Source organism: Chrysochloris asiatica, unplaced genomic scaffold, assembly GCF_000296735.1.
Source record: "Chrysochloris asiatica unplaced genomic scaffold, ChrAsi1.0 scaffold00079, whole genome shotgun sequence".
NCBI classification, from domain to species: Eukaryota; Metazoa; Chordata; class Mammalia; order Afrosoricida; family Chrysochloridae; genus Chrysochloris; species Chrysochloris asiatica.
The window spans coordinates 13,057,712-13,078,601 of NW_006408597.1; the positions used below are offsets into that span (position 1 = coordinate 13,057,712).

General features: G+C 39.9%; 1 protein-coding gene across 8 annotated transcripts in view; it reads right to left on the reverse strand.

The window, feature by feature from the left end:
• The window catches only part of SLC8A3 (solute carrier family 8 (sodium/calcium exchanger), member 3), a 280,420-nt gene that overhangs the window by 41,661 nt on the left and 217,869 nt on the right, over nucleotides 1-20,890 (reverse strand). The window contains exon 1 of one of the 8 annotated variants that reach the window (XM_006865598.1): nucleotides 9,260-9,512. The exons of the other annotated variants lie outside the window; for them this stretch is intronic. The gene's annotated coding sequence lies outside the window, so the exon portion shown is untranslated. Of the gene's footprint in view, nucleotides 1-9,259; nucleotides 9,513-20,890 lie in introns of those variants that run through there. 8 annotated transcript variants of the gene reach the window in all.

Sequence of the window (20,890 nt, forward strand, 5' to 3'; positions counted from 1 at the left end):
GTACTCCCAAGTCTGCCCACCAGTGATGTATCCACCCTGGCTTTGGGGTGCCTCATTGTCTCCCTTCTTCTGTCTGTCTGTGTATTCTTTTGCTATCTCTATCACTGCCAGGTATCTCCTTCTCGTGAACCCCTATGTCGAGGCCAGTCCCTGACAGTTAACAAACAAAAATATGGAACAACTGAGGCAGAGATGAGATTTCATTGAAGAATTGCCTGCAGTTTGGGATGATGGTCAGATGAATGGGATCATAAGCAGGTAGGGAGGTACAAGGTGGGAGGGAGGGAGTTTGTGTGTGTGTGTGTGAAGTGTACATAGGATCCTTGTTGCTTTGGGATCTTTACTGAATCTGCCTGATGAGCTTTTTGCTACTTGCAGCTTCTCTTTCCTTATGACTAGCTGAGCTGATCAGAGAAACCCATGTGTGTGAGCCTTCCTTTAGGCAAAATATAGGATCATTTTGTTTCTACTGACAATTAAGACCTGACTGCTGGGCATGTTAATGAGTGCACACCCACATTTGGCTGGTCTTATAAATGATCACTGCAGCCCATGGTCGACCAATTTGCTCTTCCAAATCTTCACTTTGCTAGTGCTTGAAGAATTTCTTGCTTGCAGCTAAAGGGAAACGGCAGCGGAGATATCTTCACGATCATGGACCTAGCCTTCAGGATATGGGCAGGGGCAGAGTGGTGAGAAAAACCTCAAAGGGGCCACTCACTCTGTTTCTCAAACATAAGGGTAAAGTGAAGACATTTCCAGCTTTTAGGAAAGTGGTCTTCAAAAGTAAGTTCTTTTCCTTTTTAAGACTTATGCTTTACAGGACAGCTCTACAGAGTAAAAAAGATCTTAAATCACAAAATTTTATCCTCTTCAACCTTTCTTAGAATACAATGACAGAGCCCTGCATCCCAGAAATTGGAAATTCTCTTTAATGTCTACCCATCCATCTCTATAACCGTATCTTTTCACATTGCCCACATCAACTTTGCACTTCAATTCTTTGCATTATGCCCCAAATATGCCATACCTCTGCTTACCCTATGAATCTTTATTTCTTGGCAAGAATACCAAGAATGAGGAGGAGAATAAGAATAGATGAGTGAGAAGAGGAAATGCCATCAGATCATAAGGAGCCTTGAAGCCATGCTAAGGAGAGTGGGATGATCTGTCGTCCTCTCTACCTGTCCATGTCTCCACTGTCCCATTCAAATAGATCCCAGTTGCCTCTCAGAATTTGTAGGATACCTTGCATACCAAGTTTATACTACATTCCCCAGATTCTGAATTCCTGAATGTTGACCTAAATTAATCACAGATTGCCTGATGCATTTCCTGGTTGCTTCCTATGTGATGATCTTGTCTCCTGAGCTAAGCTGTATTTCAGAGACTTGGAATATGTCTTACCCTCATAGTCTTCTTTGATTCATCTTCTGTGTTTAGCCCAGTCCTTGACACAGCAGGTACACTAAAATGCTATGAATACATGAACTATATGATGCATTCACTTGTCCATCCATCTATTCATCCACCCGCTTGTTATTTATCAGCAGCCTCATGGTCCTGCTCTCAAGGGGCTCAGTAGTTTGTCCATGTATAGGATACATTCCTTTGCCCCACTCCTTTCTTTTATTCAGATGGAGTTTCCATTGGATAATCCATTGCCATCTAGTCAATTCCAACTCACAGCAACTCTATAGGACAGACGGAGTGTGGCATAGTTTCCAAGGCTGTAAATATTTATGGAAGTAGACTGCGCATCTTTCTCCTGCAGAGCAATTGGTGGATTCAAACTGCCAATCTATTGGTTAACAGTTGAACATTTAATCACTGTACTGTCTCCTTTCCATAGGGTAGGGGTGGTATTATTTAAGCTGTAGGAAATGTAGTGTCTCTATGGGGAACTAACTTATTCACATTCTCAGGAAACTCAGATCAGTTTTGGCATGTGCATTAGAGGGAGAATCTAGCCATGTTGAAAAGTCTCTCTAAGGGCCTCACATAGAAAATAGGATTCAGAGTTATTCTCTAAGGGGAGCTAAATTTCCAATGCCCATAACAGTGGACCTGAGCATATTTTAACGTACACATAACTTTTTTTTACAATCTAGTTGGGCTTCAATCTCACCCCAAGGGGATAGGAAGATTCATAGCTCAAATTCTTTCCCTTTTCTAAATCAAGAAGGGAAGTGAAAAACATCAATAATCTGGGAATAAGTGGTTGCTGTGCCCTGAAGTTAATAAATTCTTTTCATGGAATGGCAATGAAAATAATCTATAAAATCATTTTATTTAACAGTGTGTTTGCTTCCAGCACTGAAGAGAATAAGTGGCTGGTTATCTGATTCATGGCCTTGGAGGCCTGTCTTACTGCATTCTTTGCTGGGATTTCATTTTTTAAGAATGATTTTGAGCCAAGCAGAAAAGAGAGAGGTTTGTATAGACATGAACTGTCAGATTTAAGAAAAATCTTCTGATGATTAAGAAGAGAGGAGCTGGCTTTTAAGGATCTGAGTTTAACATTATCAAAGATTACACTTAATTCCCCATCCATCCTTACTTCTAGTGGATAATTTCTAAAGATCCCAGTGCATGGCTTGGCAGAGATAATCCTTCAATTAGAAACTTAACTCCATGGAATATTAGATGACTCTATAGACATTTTCTTGACTAAATCAATCAGGGATGAACTAAAGCAGAACCGCAACATTACACAACTGAGTGAGCTCCATCCACATACAAATCAATAAGAATGATGTCCCCTGGACTTGAGAACAGTATGCAGGTTGAGTGTCAGCTGTAGTGACTAGCACTATTTTGGATGTGTTGTATTGTGAGTCCCAAAAGTTGTCAGAGACTTCCCCTGTGAGATTTTTAAATAGCATTTTTTACCTCGGGGTTCTTTCTTTCTACCAATCAAATGACAAACTATTATTTTGCACCACCTAGAGACAAAAATCTACTGTCAATAAGTATGTCATACTATGGTGACATGTGTTACTATCATGCTGGAAGCTATGCTGCCGGTATTTGAATACTAGCAAGTCACTTGTGATGGATAGGTTTCAGTGGAACTTACAGAGTAAGAATCTAGGCAAAAAGATCTGGTAATTACTTCTGAAAATTAGCCAATGAAAACCTTGTGGGTCACACTAGAATATTGTTGCATCACAGGACTAGGCAACATTTTGTTTGTCACCATGAATTAGAGACAATTCAATGGTAACTAACAACAATAAAAGCAACAGCAGAGACAAAATGGGGTCAGTCTGTCAAAGAGTTGGAGTCAGATGAATGAATCATTGTCCCAGCTCAACTGTAGGAATGCTAAGGAGTATATCCTCTGCTTTAATGCAAGAATCTAGCCTATCAGCAGTTTCACAGAACTTGGTGATCTTATAAGGAACATAGTAGGTATTCTTCCTGAGAAATAGTCTAAAAAGTAGAAGTTGAGAATTACATAGATGGGAATGGAAAGCCTATTTCCTTTGCATTTAAACATCTGAAGTTCTTATGATGGTTAAAGGAAGAGGCTGATGTAGAATAGAGTAATAAAGCCAGGGCCACAATTAGGTTAAAGTGAGTGAGGCACAGGCACAAAATTTAAGGGTACACCATTGTAATATTTCAATTCAGTATTTTTAAAAAAATCAGAAGTAATACTAAAAATTCCTGGTGAACAAAGCATCAAATTAGAAACAAAGATAGGATCCAACCCTACGTTTGCATGCCTCACCTCAATTGCCTCACCCTTATCCTGGCCCTAGTATTATTACTTTAGTGGTACTTGATATCTTGTGGTATAATGAAGAGAATCTTAGACTAGGAGCACAAGACCCAAGTGTGAGTACCACTGCTGCTGCTTATTTGTGCTCTCCTAAACCACCTACCCTGACTTATTTATATCTTGGGATTTTTATGGGTAATTATATGGGTAATTTATGGGTAATTATATGATTAAAAATGTGTAACTCTTGTTTTTTGGGAACTGCAGGTCTAATTAAACTATATGCAATGCAATTGGGCTCCTAGTTCACCCTCTAGAGCTAATGCTTTAAGCCTTCATGAATCCAATCAAGTTTTTCAATCTTTCAGAGTCAATCTCATCATCACTGGCCATACTCTTCACATGTCCCCCTTCTTCCCCAGAATCCTTGGCTCTGTGTGTCTGTCCAGCATTTGCCATAGGTAGGATCGCCACAGTGCTCCTTATTTTTTAGACCAGTGAGGGGAGGATGGAGTGACTTTCATAGGGCATTGCCTTTGAATTGTGCTATGGACAAATAAAGGCCAGTTCTCTGTGACCCTAGCTTCTATTTCCCCTGCCTGTGTCAGACTAGTGTGTGCCATGTACATGCCGGTTCTCAATGTGGAATCTCTTTGATGACCTCCAAATGCCACAGCTGTATGATCTCCAAGGGCATGCACAAGTCCTCTTCCAAAGCAGCTCACCCATGTGGACATACAGTCTTAAATAAACACTCACAGGCATCAAGCTTCCTCCTACTTATGTGGTGTACTTGGCCACAAGGTTGGTTTAAACTGAAAGGTTGGCAGTTCAAATTCACCAGCTATTCCTTAGAAAACCTATACCTTGTTACTATGAATCAGAACTGACTTGACAGCACTTAACAACAACAACATACACATCTTAGCATTCCACACCTGGAGAGGGCTAGGGTAGGAGGAGGTGGAACTGGGGTAGGACTATAAAGAAGACAGTAATTATAAATTCAGTTGCCATGGAGTGGGTTTTCAATCTGTGATGTTTTGAAAGTTGATCATCAGACCTTTCTTCTAGATAACTCTGGGTGAACTTGAACCTCCAACCTTTCAGTTAGTGGCTAGGCACATTAACTTTCTGTTCTATCCAGGAACTTCAGACAGGAAGTAGCAGAGAGGAAAAAGCAGAGGGTGGGGAAAATTCCATGAGTTACCAACCCTATTTTTAATCCCTTGCACATCTGCCTTCCTTCATATTCAAAGCAGAAACCATTCTGTATTTCAATTAATCCTCACCATTTCCCTATAATTTTGACACAGTGGCTAACAATGGGCTCAAAATAACAACAGTTATAAAGATCGCTCAGATCAAGGCTTTGTTTTATTTTGCTGCTATGAGTTGGAATCAACTCAATGACATCTACCTTTCCCTTTAAGGTAGGTATCATTGTCCACATTTTACAGATGAGGAAACAGAAACATTGAGGGGTTAAAAGACTTTCCCAAGAACACACAATCCAGCAGTAGCTCCTGCTAACTAGACCTGCTAAACATTTCTTCAAAAAGTTTACTTCTCTCTATGTGTATACTATGCTCCAACCCCTGCCACCTCTTGCTTGAACTACTGCAGTCATCACTTAATTTGTCTCCCTGCTTCTATTCCTCTTGTCTGCTTACAGTTCATTCTCCTCAGCCAATGATTTTTTATTTTTAAGAAAATCATAACATGTTCCTTTACTTAAAGCCATTAATAGATTCCATTTACATATAGTTTAAAATTAAAACTGCATAAGCTAGCTTGTTGGTGTTAAGTGGCTTCAAGTTGATTTTGCCTTGGGTATAGCCCAAGAATTTTTTTTGAGGGGGGAGCCACATCACTTTATTTTTTTGGTTTTCCAACTTCACTCTCGGACAGTGCAAGTTCAGTCTCCCAGCTGCCTGGCCATTGTGTGGTCACTTCTCTGAAGACGCAGCAGGAGGTGCAGGGGAAAGGCCAGCAGAAAGGCAGGGTCCCTATGATATTGTCGTGTCTGCTGGAGGTTCTACATCTTCTGCCAATCAGGGCAGGGACAAGGTCAGCCCCTTAATGATTGGTCCACAGCTTTTCCTTAGATGCCATCTTAGTTCTTCCTGTACAGAGCTGCTTTGGTTCATAATCAGAATCCACTGACCTGATCCACATTCAATTCTAATATCCTTTGAGAAATATCTTTGAATAGGAGGGTGCCAACTCCCAAAAGGAACTGAGAGCAGATATACTGTCCAACAATGCCCACACTATAGTACTTCTTTTGCCCCCACAAAAAACAGAACACAGTTTCCGCTAACCAATCCCTCGTTTCCCCCAACAACATATTACAGCTGTCAACACCAGCAACAGGGCTCAGTCATCCCACTGAAATCAAAACACAATCATAAAAATTAGACGGCTTAAAATGAAATGTAAAACAACAAAAGAACATTTCTGGTCTGGTAGCTCGCTGCAAGAGACCAAATGTTTGATTGCTGGCTTTCTCTTCCCTGAAGCCAGAAAACACAAACATATCCTGGATCCTAGACATTGGGACTAAGTGAAAGAAATCCTTCTTTCCTAGCCCTAGAAAGCCTCTTCACTGCCATCAGCCATCGACTAGGGTGAGGCCATCATAAAGGGCCCGTTTCCACATGTAGTAGGTAGAGTACTCATGTGGCTGAGTAGAATGTCTCCATAGGGTTTTCTTGATTGTGATACCTATAATCATCTGGTGGAGAGGGGTGTGATGGTGGTGGTAGTTGATAAAACACAGAATGCTGGGCCCTACCCCTAGATTACAGACATCTGGGTATAGCCCAAGAATTTGGATTTCTAACAAGTTCTTAGGACCACACTAAGAAACACTGATCACACCTACATAGTTCACTCTTATCTACAATCAACTCACCTTCTACTGCTCTTTTCCTCATCTACTCTTCCCTCACTATATTTGCTTTCCTTTTGTTTTCTCAAAAGCACAGGGTCTTTTCACTAGATGTTTCCTTACCTGGAACTTTCCTCTTCCAGATAGTCATATGACTCAGTTCTTTTAAATGTCACTTCTTGTCCATCCTATCTGACTGATCCTCAGCTTATTAGTTATTATTTGTTAAGTGCCGTTAAATCAGTGCTGACTTATAGTGATACTATATAGGGTTTCTGAAGAGCAGCTGGTGGATTTGAAACTCCAACCTTGCTATTCAAACTGACCTTGTGGCCCAGTGCATTTTCCTGATTCTGGTGTGGCGCTGCAGGATGCGGGGAGGTCTTCAGCTACTTTACCTCAAATCACCCTGTTTTATTTTATCTTGCATATTTACGTTTGTGTACAGTCTGTTTTCCCCACCAGACTATAAGTTTTATGAAAGCAGGAACCATGTATATTTCATTCACTAGTACCCGGAACAGTCTCTGGCATATAGACAGTATCCAACAAAAGTTTGTTGCATGAATGACTAATCAAATTAATATTAATAAATGGTGGAACCATAAATTTGAGTCCAGGAATATCTGACTCCAGATACTTAGCATATTGTGATTATATTGACAGAGATGTTACGAGAAACTCTTGACTGGTTTCCTTTATCGATTCTGGCTTATACTACTTCCTTTTCAATTCTGTTACTAGGCTACTCTTATAAAAGAGTCACTTTAACGGATCCCTTCTGCCTCCCTGAACACATCTAAACTTGATCATCAAAATCTTCTCAACATGCAAGAATAATATTACCTTGATTAGCATCCTAGCACTGCAGCTACTAGCTTGGAGGCCTTAAATGAAATGACCCTCAGTTTCCCAATCTATAAGCCCTCATGGGATTGTCAAGGTAGTATAATGGACCAGTAAATATAAAATGATTGACCTAGTACTTGGCACAACTCAGGTATGGAGCCAATGCTTGAACGCCCTGCCTTTCTTCTCTTACATGCTGCCTCTACTTCCCTGTTATTGTGCCCAATCTACTTTTGTATGTGCCACTGACCAAAGTGTTTGATGTCGTGCTATACTGTTCTATGTCTTATTCATGCTGTTCCTTTCAATTGTAATGCTTGCCTTCAAGTTAATCAAACCTGCCCATTATCCAAAGATTTTGAGCTTGTCTCATGCTTCTAATATCACCTAGCTCTAACATAGGACAGGCTCAGGGTAGTTCCCAGATAAAGGATGAAAACCCAACTACAATCTTGCCTAAGAAGTTATCTACTATTCTGCCTATTCCTGTGCCCATTCTGATGACTCCAGTATCCACTAAACACCCCCTTCCAAAGGTTGTGTTTGTCACAATCTGTCTTGATTGCTCCCTAATTGTTTTGCTTGTGTTCATATTTAAGAGTGAGCTCCATAAGTATAAGAATCCTAACAGCCTGGTTCATTCTCCAGAAGTCAAGCTCCACATCCCTGTTGACATTGATGGGGAAAAAAGATGAAGAAAGTCTGGGCCCAATGAGTAGAAGCTGCCATAGAATTCCGTGTTCAGATGATATCTAATTTTGCAGTATTCTGAGAGAAGGGCTTCACATAGGTGACAATGTAGTGGGGAAGAAAACGGGTTTCCCTTGGTCACATATCTAAACTTAGGCAAGTTTCTTCCTTTTGAGTTTTAGTTTCTTTATTAAATGGTGGTCACAATACCTATCTCATTGGGTTTCACTGAAGCTAGTGTGGAGCCTGACACATAACGTGATTCAGTTTCATCATCTGTATAATGCTGAGGGGAGGTGTGTCCTTATGATGATGTCTAGACAAAGTGAATCAAGCTACAGCATTTGCTTCTTACAGTGAACTTATGGTTGAGTGCTTGTCCTACAGTGCCACACCAGGACTCCAGAATGCTCCATAGAAGCTAGGACAGTAAGATTTCATCTCTTACTCTTCAAACATATTATCAGGAGGGATCAGTATCTAGATAAGGACATCATGCTTGGTAAAGTGGAGAGTCAATGAAAGAGGAAGACCACCAACAAGATGGACTGACACAGAAACAGCACTAAGGGTTCAAACATAACAATAATTATGAGGATGGTGTAGGATCAGGCAATGTTTTCTGCTGTGCATAGGGTTGCTATGAGTCTAAACTGACTCAACGGCACCTAACAACATGAATCATAGTGAGCTCTCTCTTGTCTAGGCTTCTCATCATGACCTCTTTGCATTCGTGTAAGTTCCATTTCAGAATATTATAATGGCCTCTACCCCTACCTAGACATGCATCCTCACCAACCCTTCCATCATTACCCTCAGTCCTTGAGGAGCACACAGAGGCTATGTGGGAGCCATGAGTTTGTGCCTTCTTCACCATCCCACCTCAGCCCCTCCACTAAGCCTAATCTTAACTAACAATTTATTTGAGCTCTAATTTCAGCTAAAAAAAAAAAATCCAGCAGTCCCAGAAAAATATCTAACTGCATCTATATATGTAATATGGGGGGGGGGGGAGACATGAATTCAGGGGTCACAGAGATTTGAATTAAAATTTCAGCTCTGATGCTTAACAGCTGTGTGATGTTAACCAAGTTCCTAACCTCTTTGAGCTTCTGTTTCTTCAGCAGTAACAAAGAAATAATAATATGAACACTGGGATGGTTGTGGGGTTAAATAAGAAAACACTGGAAGCAGGTTCAGTAAATGACTGTTCCCTTTCCTTCCCTTCTATCCTTGACCTCTTTCTCTGACTCATTCTACCTCCTGCCTGCGGGTTATCCTTTGGATGCTTCTAGTTGTCACCACCTAGGTTTTAGGCTCCATGCTGGAAGTGTTGAGACTCGGACTATAATTAGATGCTTTAGTGCCTTTATTTTTTCACACCACTGTGTTGCTATGGTAATGGTGAGGAGGGAAAGGGAGGACAGCTTGAAAGGAGGGATTGGGCTCAGCCATGCAGATTGGTGGCTCTAGAAAGATAGAAGAAGGCTTGCCTAACAAAGGTTTTTAAGAAAGGGGAGATAAGGGGACTAGCCATTAAAAACTGCTCACCCCTCGCCCAGATACATCTTAGCTCCTGGAACCTTTCACAACGGTGAGACAACAAATTAGATTGAATGAAAGAGGGACATCAGTGATGTTGGAGTTTGGAAGGTTCTCAGACCAGACCTGTTCCCAAGAATGAAGTCTTCTAGGAGCTCTTCCTGATGAACCTGGGGGAATATCTTGCCCTGCTTGGAGCTGAAGAGTTGGGGGAAGAAACTACTAGGTAGAGTAGAGCCATTCAATAGTCCAAGTTTATAATGGGTTCAGGTCACTGGGGAAACCAAAGTTGCAGAAGGGCAGAGAATAAAAGGTTCCTTTTGTTCATGTATGTTGTTGTTAAGTGTTGTTGAGTTGGTTATAGCCCACAGCAACCCTGTATAGGATTTCCAAGGAGCATCTGGTGAGCTTGAACCACCAACCTTGCAGTTCAAATGGCTTTGCAGTTTGGTGCATTAACCCACAGCGTCACACTAGAACTCCATAAACTGGATTTGACATGGGCATGATAGGGTCCAAGTTGATGATAAAAACTCACACTGTAGAATGATCACATGTTCCTAATCCATTATTCAACACACCATTTCATTTGATCCTCAAAATGACCCAGTGAAATATGATTATCTTTGTGTGAGGAAATGACATTAAAAGGTTGGCATCTGTACAAGATCACACAACTGGTAAGTGGAAGCACAGATATTTGAACCCAGGACACTTTAATTCCAAATCCAATTCTATTTCCAGTCTTCCAATGGCTATCATAAAATTCTTTTAAGATGAAGAATATTTTTGTACACAAAATAGCTTGTTTAGTATTAACCAAATAAAACATATAAAAGCAGAGATATTGTAGCTGAAGTAAAAGGCCCTTCTTGGAAAATTCCTTCTCCCAAAAATATCTCCAGGAAAGGGAATTAAAGGTAACACTTTTCAAAGTGTGGTCATTGAAACACCCATATTAGGAACATTGGGGGAGTAACTATGATAATGCTGATTCCCAGGTCCCAATCCTAAAGATTCTGATTCAACAGATCTAAGGTGAGGACTAGGTAATTGCATTTGGACAAGTACTTCAGGAAAATCTAATAAATACTAATTTAATCAGAAGTAAACTAGCAATCCTTGAATCAGAAAATTGGTAGATGGGACATAATTATATTTCCTATATATTTTTTCCTATCTAATTCCTCAATGTAATTTCTAGTAGCCTGAAGTTAAGCATCTCAAAACATTTAAGCTGGCTTGTTTTGTGATTATTTTGCAACTTCCCTCTGGGCTTCAGTTAGTTGCTGAGCTCTGGGATCTAGCCTTTGAACTGGGCAGTAAGGTCCTGATAGGGCCACAACCATTACCTGATGACTTTGATGGGACCATATTTGTGCCTAAGAACCAAGGAGGCTTTGGGTGGGAGGTAGAAGAAGGGGTTTGTACTCATTAGTACAGAAAGATTTATCAGTGATTTTCATGCCAGATGAAGGACCCAAAGGAATATGTGAGATTTGGACTGAAAGCATATTTCTTGGCCAATCACAAAGACTGAAAGAACATGCAGGGACATGAATCCTTAATTCCTCATTCATTAAAGAGTTGAGAGAACCATAGGAAAAAGGAAAGAGGTCCTGATTCTGTTGTTGATAGAGAAGGTTAGGGTTGGATTCATACCTAAAGTCCCCTAAACTATGAGGATTTTATGATAATCTCCCATAAATAATAGCTTGCTTTACACAAATATCATGTTTAATCTTCCCCAGAACTCCAAGAGGTACTATTAGCATGCCTATTTTTCAGATGAGGAAACTGAGATTGTGCAAAATACTGTTGAGTGTAGATATTTATTATGGTTATGTCATCTTGCTCAATTGACCCTTTGATCATGAGATAGTGTCCTTCTTTGTCTCTTATGCTGGTTTTTTTCTTAAAGTTTACTTTGTCAGAGATTAGTATTGCCACTCCTGCTTGTTTATTGTTTCAGTTAGCTTGGTAAATTTTTTTCCATCCTCTAATTTTTAGTCTACTTTTATCTTTGTGTGTATGGTGTGTATCTTACAGGCAGCATATTTAAGGGTCTTGTTTTCTTATCCATTCTGACACTCTCTGTCTCTTCACTGGTGCATTCAATCCATTGACATTCAATGTAATTATCGATAAGTATGAATTCATTGCTGCCATTAAGTTATTTTTTTGGTAGTGCTGTTTGTTCTTTTGTTCTGCATGTCTTCTTATATTGGGTTTGTGTTTTTTGTGCTATTTCTTGTCTGATTTTAGTTTTCATGTTTGTTTGTTCTGCTTGGAAGTTCATTTTCATGGTAAGTTGTGAAGTATTAATTTTCTTTGGGGTTACCTTATAGTCTATTAACTTTTCTCTCCATTTAAGAGAATCCATTGTATCCTGCAATTTACCTGACATCCTCACCACCTGGGTCTCTGTTGCTATGTTTGTCCCTTCTTTGACACTGATATAATTTTGATCTTTGGTTGACCTCCCAGCTCCTTTGAGTTTGTTGTTGTAGTCTTGTTCTGTTCTGAACTCTGCTATCTGTTGACTGAGTTCCAGGTGGTGTTGCCACGCCTGTCAATTTCTGTTTGTTGTCTGTTCTGTTTGTTGGTTTTCAGTTCACAGAACTTCCTTTAGGATGTTTTGAAATGCTGGGTTGGTTTTGATAAAATCTCTCAGATTCTGTTTATCGTGGAATGTCTTGATCACACCATCATATTTGATTGTTAGTTCTGCTGGATAGATGATCCTTGGTTGACAGTTTTTTTCTTGCAGGGCTTTGTATATGTCTCCCCATTGCCTTCTTGCCTGCATGGTTTGTTCTGAATAGTGAGAGCTTAATCTGATTTGCTTGCCTTTATAAGTGACATTTCTCTTCTCCTTGTCTGCTTTTATTATTCTCTCCTTGTCTTTGATTTTGGAGAGCTTGATTTTATATGTCTTGGTGACTTTCTTTTGTGGTCTATCCTTCCTAGGGTATATTCAGCTTCTTGAATGCTTATCTTCTCATCTTTCAAGATGTTAGGGAAATTTTCTTCCAGAAGCTCTTCAACTATCTCCTCTGTGGACTTCTTTGATTCTTCCTGTTCCAGAATGCCAATAATTCTTAAGTTGTTCCTCTTCATGTTATCCAGCATGAATCTTAGACTCTCTTCAGATTTAAAAATTTTTTTTTTCTGCTTGATCTTCTATCTTAGCAGTATTGAGAGATTTGTCTGCTAGCTCGCTAGTTCTGGCTTCCATCTCTTCTATTCTGCTTCTTTCCCCTTTCAGTGTATTGTCCATTTCTGATATCTTATTATTAATCATCTGGACATCTTTTTGCAGGTTTTGAATTGTTTCCAACTGTATCAATCTTATTTGATTGTTCCTGTAGTACTTTCCTGACTTCTTCCTTGTTTTCTGCCACCCCTTTTCAGAGCATTTGAATTTGTTTCTATAGCATTCTTCTGAATTCTTTCTCAGACATATCCAAAACCTGCTCTTCCTCCTCTAGAAAGCCTTTGTCTGTCTCCAGCTCATTTGTCTCAGCTACTGTCTTCTGGTTTTGGACATGTTTCAATATCATTTGTTATTTTTTGTTCATCATTTCCAATAGTTCTGTGTTTTTGTTTTTGTTTTAAAGCTTAAGTGAACGTTTGTTGTCTATTTTTAAGCTTACTGGGTGTCTTCTGGTGAATATGGTTGGGAGATAGGCTTCCCTTTTTGCATGTAATGTTTAGCAGGTGTTGTTGGCTCTTGTTTCAGTGGTGGAATATTGTGGGGTATGCTTATAGCTTGGCTATATGGCTACAATTGCTGTCATTTCTTGGGAGAAAAAGTTCCCACCTCCAGGAAAGATGTGTGCTCAAAAGGAACAAAAACAGAAGTAGTATAAATGCAGAGACAAAACCACCACTCTGGAACAGAAATGAAGCTGTGGTCAACAGTCCCAAGCTACACAGGCAGTATGTGTGCAAGGTAGAATCCTCCAGCATTGGGTGAGGGTGTCCTCTCTCTCAGGCCCCTCCTCTAGTCACTATGGCAGAGGTGCACAGGTGGTTATTGAGCAGTTAATGAGAGAGAAATTGTCCACTATTTTTGTGTCTGAAGGTAAGTTAGATATCTCTGTGTGCACAGCGCAATTATCAGGATGGTTGAGTCCTTTTATGTTGGGGTTTTACAGATTGCTTTGTATGGGCCCTGCACAGGGAGCTCAGGTAGCGCAGTGGCTGCAGTGGGACCATGAACCACAAGGTTAGCAGCTTGAAACCACCAGCCGCACTGCGGGAGAAAGGTGAGATGCTCCACTCCCACATAGATCCACAACCCCTGAAAACCCGCACAGGGACTCCTGGAGTTGGAATCGATTCCAAGGTGCACAGCTGCCAAGGATCCCATCGGATAAAATTTTAGGACTGCGTCTCCGCGGGTGACGTCATAAGTCATTGCCAAGCTCCTTTTCTCTGTACCGTGGGAAAACTATTCCACCTGACCAATGAAGGTGGGACAAGGAAAAAGAGGGAGAAATGTGTAGTCTCTCTCTCTGTGTAGTCTCTCGATTTTTTTTTTTTTTTTGCAAATGTCTCTGCACCACTTTTAGCGAAGGTTTTCTGAGTCAGACTGGCTGTAGTCCTGTCCTCTAAACTCTGCCAGGGCAGCGTGGCTGTCGAGGGAGTCTCATCTCCAGATTCCTAACTCGCAGTACTTTCCTTATTATCATGGTTTTTTCACTTGTAAATGAGGGAAACTGAAGTCCTGGATCTTACGGTAGATCTAGAGCTCTGGGTTGTTCTATGAGTGCTTCCTTCCTGGGATTCCCATCTTTTCACAACAGAGCATTCCCTACCTGGTTTTCGCTGCTATTGCCCAAACTGGAAGAGCCAAAATACTGTTGAATGCACTCTTATTTTCCACATTTGTACTGATTCCCTTGGATCATAATCTGCTCTACTTCCAAATATCAGAATGTTGTCTTGGGTTCAAGGAGGACTAAGTGGGGAGGAAGAGATGGCAGGAACGAGAAAGAGGCATGACCTGACACATCTCATGTTCTAAGCTTTTGATCCAAAGAAAATGGACTGATACTGGTTTTAAAGTCTTCCTAAATTCATGTTCTACATGATTAGTTTCTACTACTCCACTTTGAGAATCCACTAACTCTTCTCCTCAGCAACTTCTCCAGATTCTGGCCGCATGTAACTCCGTTTTCTTTGAAATATCATTCAAGCATGAAGCCCTCTGACTGAGACCTCTTCTCTCTGGAAAGCCCTTTACCATTTATAAAATGCTTTCCAATGCATGATGTCTCAAGAATTTCCCAACTACCCTGTGGTGTAGGTAGAAAAGATATAAGGGACCTACTATATTTATTAATAAGAACAAACTCATGGCGTGAACTTCGGGGCATCTTGGTCTATTTCCTCTATCTCGAAATAAAACTAAAACATTGTTGGATAGGAAGTTGGCAAATGTCAAGTCTTTGAAGATGATGAGAAAAAGAGAAAATCTTTCCCTATGAAGCCAAAAGTAACTATGGCACTAGTCAGCAGACAACAGTTTATTTTTATTGTTCCCAGGAACCTAGTACCAATTTCTAATACTAAGGTGTGAAAATGATGCCAATAATCCTTTGCACTTACATTGGGCATTTCTGTTTATAGAGTTATGGCATTTCATCCTGATATAGTGAGGTCATGTAGTTACCACACTGCAATTTGATGGTACAGCAATTGAGACTTGGAGGAGCTATGTGTGTCTACTCAAAGGCACATAGCTGGTTAGTGGTAGAACCTGGATTAGGCTAACATCTTCAGTTAAACTAGGGATCTTTTCAATACTTTAATCCTCCTTCTTACTTACAAGCGTTATTGAATTCATACCTAGTCAATCTGAAGGCAACAGAGGCAATGTACAAAGATGGTCCATTTCTATTGGCACTAATCTGAAAACCTTTTGTGTTTAACAATATAGGATAAAGGTTAAGAGCACAGTCCTTGTGGTTAGACTGACCTATGCTTGAGTCATGGTTCTACCACATATAGTGGGATAATATTGGATAAATCAGATTTTTTAGTCTTAGTTAAAATGAGGATGAAAAAAAATTAAGTGAGGGGCTAGAACTTACTTGCCCAGGGAAAGAGGCTTCCTGCAGAGCCTTTGCACTGTATAAGACCATAGGAATCCTAATCCCCATGCAGAATTTTCTGAGATGAGAAATTTCCACTTGAAAGGACAAGCAGACCAACCTGGAGCTTCTAGAAGAACAGAAGATACTTCTTAAAAGAAAGACCAGTAGGAATAATCAAAAACAATAATGGCAGTCCGATTGACTACCACAAGAACAAGCAAGTTGTTCACCAGGGAGCCATCAGGGTAAGTGGTCAGGTCCCCTCAGGGCAAACCACCTTCCAAGACTGAGACTCAAGGGGAATACACAAGCGAGCATATGGTCTTTCTGGTGACCATGTTGGTATACCAATAAGGGGAAGTGGGGGAAAACAGCAATGAAGTTGTTAGCTAAGTCCAACCACCTTCAACAGACTCTTGTCAACCTGGATTGAAACCTGGTTGGCCAGCAGTATGGCAAGACCTGGGAACTCCTGGACCCAGGGACAGGGACATGGTCACAGAAGACTAGAGTGGAGAGTGAAGTGTCCAGTTGATATGAAGTGAAGGGAGATGTACAAGAACACCCATACTTGCAGATAACACCCATTTGACCTGGCTTCAATGGCTGGATTATCAGAACTTGAAGAGAGGAAGAAGGAAGAAGAAAAAAGAGTAATCCACTACAATTTGATGAACTTGACCTATACTTATGGATGTAGTAGCTCAAAAGACGGAACAAATCTTTACAGCAAGGATCATTCCCACCCCCTTGGTACACAGGGTTGACAGGGATTGGCAACTTAGACATTGGCTACCCAAAAAGGGGGGGGGGGGATACAAAGGCACAAACTGACTGGCTTAAAAGTTTTCAAGAGGGAACCTAGTTTCAGAGGGTGCAGGGGAAGGTAGACTCTTCACTGAGTGGTTTACAACCTGTCTGGACAAGGCCGGTGAAAGGAGATGGGGGTAGGACTCTTGTGTTCAACAGTGAGTAATTGTTATCAGGACTGATTATGAGTGTTGCAAATGTAAAGGTAGAAGTTTTGTAACACAAGGAAGGGAGTGGTGGATCTTGCAGTCCAGCAGTGGAGGATCCTGGGACCATCAAGGGAGAAGAGGAGAGTGTGGGACCATATCCAGAGAAGCAGTGACACCAGAGATGGAGGCAGAGACAATGACATGGAAAGATGGAGCGACTGGGAACCCTGGACTCAGGGAGGCAAAGGACTGTGTGCTGAGAGCTGAGGGGTGGGCCCTTTGGTTGTTTAAATGGTTGTATAGTTCTGAGTGCTTCGGTGTACATTAAAACATACACACACATACACACACACACAAACAGAGGGAATGGAAGCAAATGTTGATGATGATGATGCATGGAGGGAATTGTAATCATTTCAATGAAATGAAATATAATAGGATGAATGTAGACTATCATCCAAATTGCAATGAAAACTTAAAAAAAAAAAAAAAAAAAAAAGATTAAGTGAGACATCCTCCTGAAAATTTCTAGCACAAATTATTCAATAAATACTAGCTGCTATTATGATTGTTGGTAACAATACAATAACTGAATCAACCTTAATTAAGTGATCCTGAATATGATCATATCATCTTTGGTATTTTCCAATAACCTGTAAAGATGGCAGTTGTATCCCACATGCTTAGGTATCTCCTCTGTTACACAAACTTTCCTATTCTGTTTCTTGAAAGTGGCTGTAAAGATGCTTTTTTAACATGCACGCCATTAAAAGTAATTTCAATGTTTCTTGTTGTCAACCTTCTTTGGTTTAAGGATAGAAATCCTATGGGTGTGTGGTCAACTTATCTTCTCACTCTGCTGTTTAACATATTTCTGTCTTTTCAATTTTCTTCATACCATGTCTAGTCAAGTTTCTAAAGAAGAAAACTTTGCACTGAAGCAGTCTGACAAAACAGCATTTTACTCGCATGCACACACTTTCAAAGTATTTTTTCATCTTCCTGCAATGTTCACTTTCTTTAAGAAACATGCTGTCCAGGAGTGTGGCATTAAGAGATGGAAAATGGAATATTTTCCGGAATTGCTATATACCTAATGGGTACTCAGAAATATTCACTGAGGAAGAGGAGAAATGAAGTTGGGAAGAGGAATTAAGAACCTGTCTCAAATCAGAAAGCCAAATCATGAGAAAATCTAGGTCTTAAAATCTCTACAATTCTGCTTTCCAGATGACACTTGCAATTTTTGACATTGTACACAAAGAGTGGTAGGGGCAGCAAGAATCATGATGGAAGAGGAAGTTGGCTGGGGAATGTTTACATGCTGTTTATAAGCTAGGTGAGGGAAGGGAAGACATGACTACACAAATTGTATAGTAGGGGAAAAGGTGAAGGCCTTGCTGGATTTCAGAAATTATATTCCATTTGTAAATGGCTATCGAGCTTCTATCATTAACAACCTGTGATATAGAGATGATACAACCTTGCCTGCTGAAAGCAAACAGGACTTGAAATATTGGTGAAGGTCAAAGACTATAGCCTTCAGCATAGATTGCACCTATATGTAAGGAAAATAAAACTCCTTACAATGGGACCAATAAATATCATCATAGAGAAAAGACTGAAATTGTCAAAGACTTCATTTTGCTTGCATCCATATCAACACTCATGGAAACAGAAATCAAGAAATCAAATGACATATTGGAGTAGTCAAATGTGTTGCAAAAGACCTCTTTAAAGTTTTCAAGAGCAAAGATGTCACTTTGAGGGCTGAGGTTTGCCTGACCCAAACCATGGTATTTTCAATTGTTTCATATGCTTGCGAAAGTTGGACAATGAATAAGGAAGAAGAAGGATCGAATATTGAAAGTACCATGAACTTCCGGAATTAAAAAACAAACCTGTCTTGGGAGAAGTACAGCCAGAAAGCTCCTTAGAAGAGAGGATAGCAAGACATTTTATCTAGTACTTTGGACATACTATCAGGAGCTCCCAATCCCTAGAGAAAGACAGCATGCATAGTAAAATGGAGGTTCAGAAAAAAAGAGAAAGATCTCCAATGAGAGGAACTGGCACAGTGGCAACAGTAATGGACTCAAACATAACAACTGTGAGGATGACACAACACTGGCAAGTATTTTATTCTGTTGTGCACAGGATTAATGAGTCAGAATGACTCAGTAGTACTTAACAATAACAACACTGAGCTTCTACAGGCAAAGAATGTGATGTGTTAGGGCTTATAGAGTTACAAAAGTGAGTAGACATCTGTCTTTTATTTCAAGGGATTGACTTGGTGTTACAGATTGAATTGAGTACCCAAACATACATATAGAAACCCTAACACTTGACTCTGTGCACAAATTGGGGTTTCCATTGCTATGTTAATGAAGCCATACTAGTGTAGGATGAATCCTAAACTTAAATCACTTCTGAGTTATAAAAAAACTAGAATAAACACAGACATGCACACAGAGGAAAGATAGATGCCAAGGAACACCAATACAAAACACACAAACATATACAAAAAACATAAAATAGCAAAAACAAGGACACATATAAACAAATCTTCAGTTTCTTTTCCTTCCTATATGTCCTCCTTGGTAATTTTTGGTTCTGACACTGAACGTGAAATATTAACCTAATTTCTCCTGGATAACCATGTTTGTAGCTTATGCTGGTAACTATTTAGTGGGGTGCTACTCAGGCCCTTTTTCTTACCTTTAACCTGACCTGTCATCCCACCCGCATTGGCCCAAAATGCTTGAATCTCTACAATATCTCCTAGTACTGTTTGGAACTTAATAAAAATCAAGAATCATAGTTGGACACTATGCCATACAAAGGTGATTAAGACACTTACTTGCTCTTCAAGAATTCACAGAATGAAAAAGGTAAATATGGAAGCAGATAATTAAGAGTGTAAACTTACTCTGATTTATGAAATGAAGAAAGACCTCTACTTGCCATTCCTATACTAAGATGCATATCAATTAATAATAATAGCAACTAATATTTGTATATAATTTAATATATATGTTCTAGGTACTATTATAAGTGCTTTACATGTATTAACTCATCAAATCTCTAATGTATTAACTCATCAAATCTCTATAACCCAAAAGGTAAAAACTATAATAATTATTATTAGCTAATAATGACGGAAGTGAGGTGATATAGCTCCATAGTTTATATCCTTAACCATCACACTGTATCACCTTTCAAATGAGTTAATGAAAAAATTGATATTCAATGAAATAAAAGGGTAGTTGTAGCCTCTATCATCCACTATTACCTTTGGGTTTCTCTGGCTTCTTTAGCATATGTTCCTTAAGTGCCAGTCACTATGCTGAGTAGTTTAAACATGTATCATTTATCCCTCAATATGACTTGATGAGTCAATGAAGTACATACTAGCATTACCCCTTGTTTTCAGATGAGGTAACTGACACAGAGAAAAAAGATGACATCTGGACTCCAGGTCAGCTTTGTCAGATTTCAAACCCAGAATCTTTTTCTACATCTGAATTTCTTCTGATATAATTGGTTCTTTTAGCTGAAGTTTTGAGAACAAGATACATCTTTAGTTCCCTTAGTCTAAGACTAGATATGTAAGTCCTTTGTACTGGGAATGTATTTGCATCCTCCTCTTGCTGAAACCTGGTTTGGCACTGTAGGATAAGCACTCAACTACTAACCACAAGGTTAACAGTTCAAACCTACCATCTACTCCTTGGAAACCCTATATAGGGTTCCTTTGAGTCCGAATTGACTCAGTGGTACTTAACAACAATAACTTTCTGACACTGGATCAGATCCCATAAACCACGGTCAGTGCTGAGTTAGGGTGCTTGAGAGAAGAGGATGGGAATCTTATTAAAAGTGCCCCTTTTCAGTTCCAAGGGTCCAGACTGCCTTGGGACCACTGATGAACTTCTACAGATACCACAATCTAAAGCACAAGAGGCCTCAATATCTTTAATGATCACTCAAACCAGAAGAAACCCTGATGGCACGCTGGTTAAATGCTCAGCTACGAATTGAAATATCAGTGGTTCGAAGCTATGAGCAGATCCATGGAAGAAAAGACCCAGTGATCTGCTCCTGTAAAGATTGTTGTTGTTGT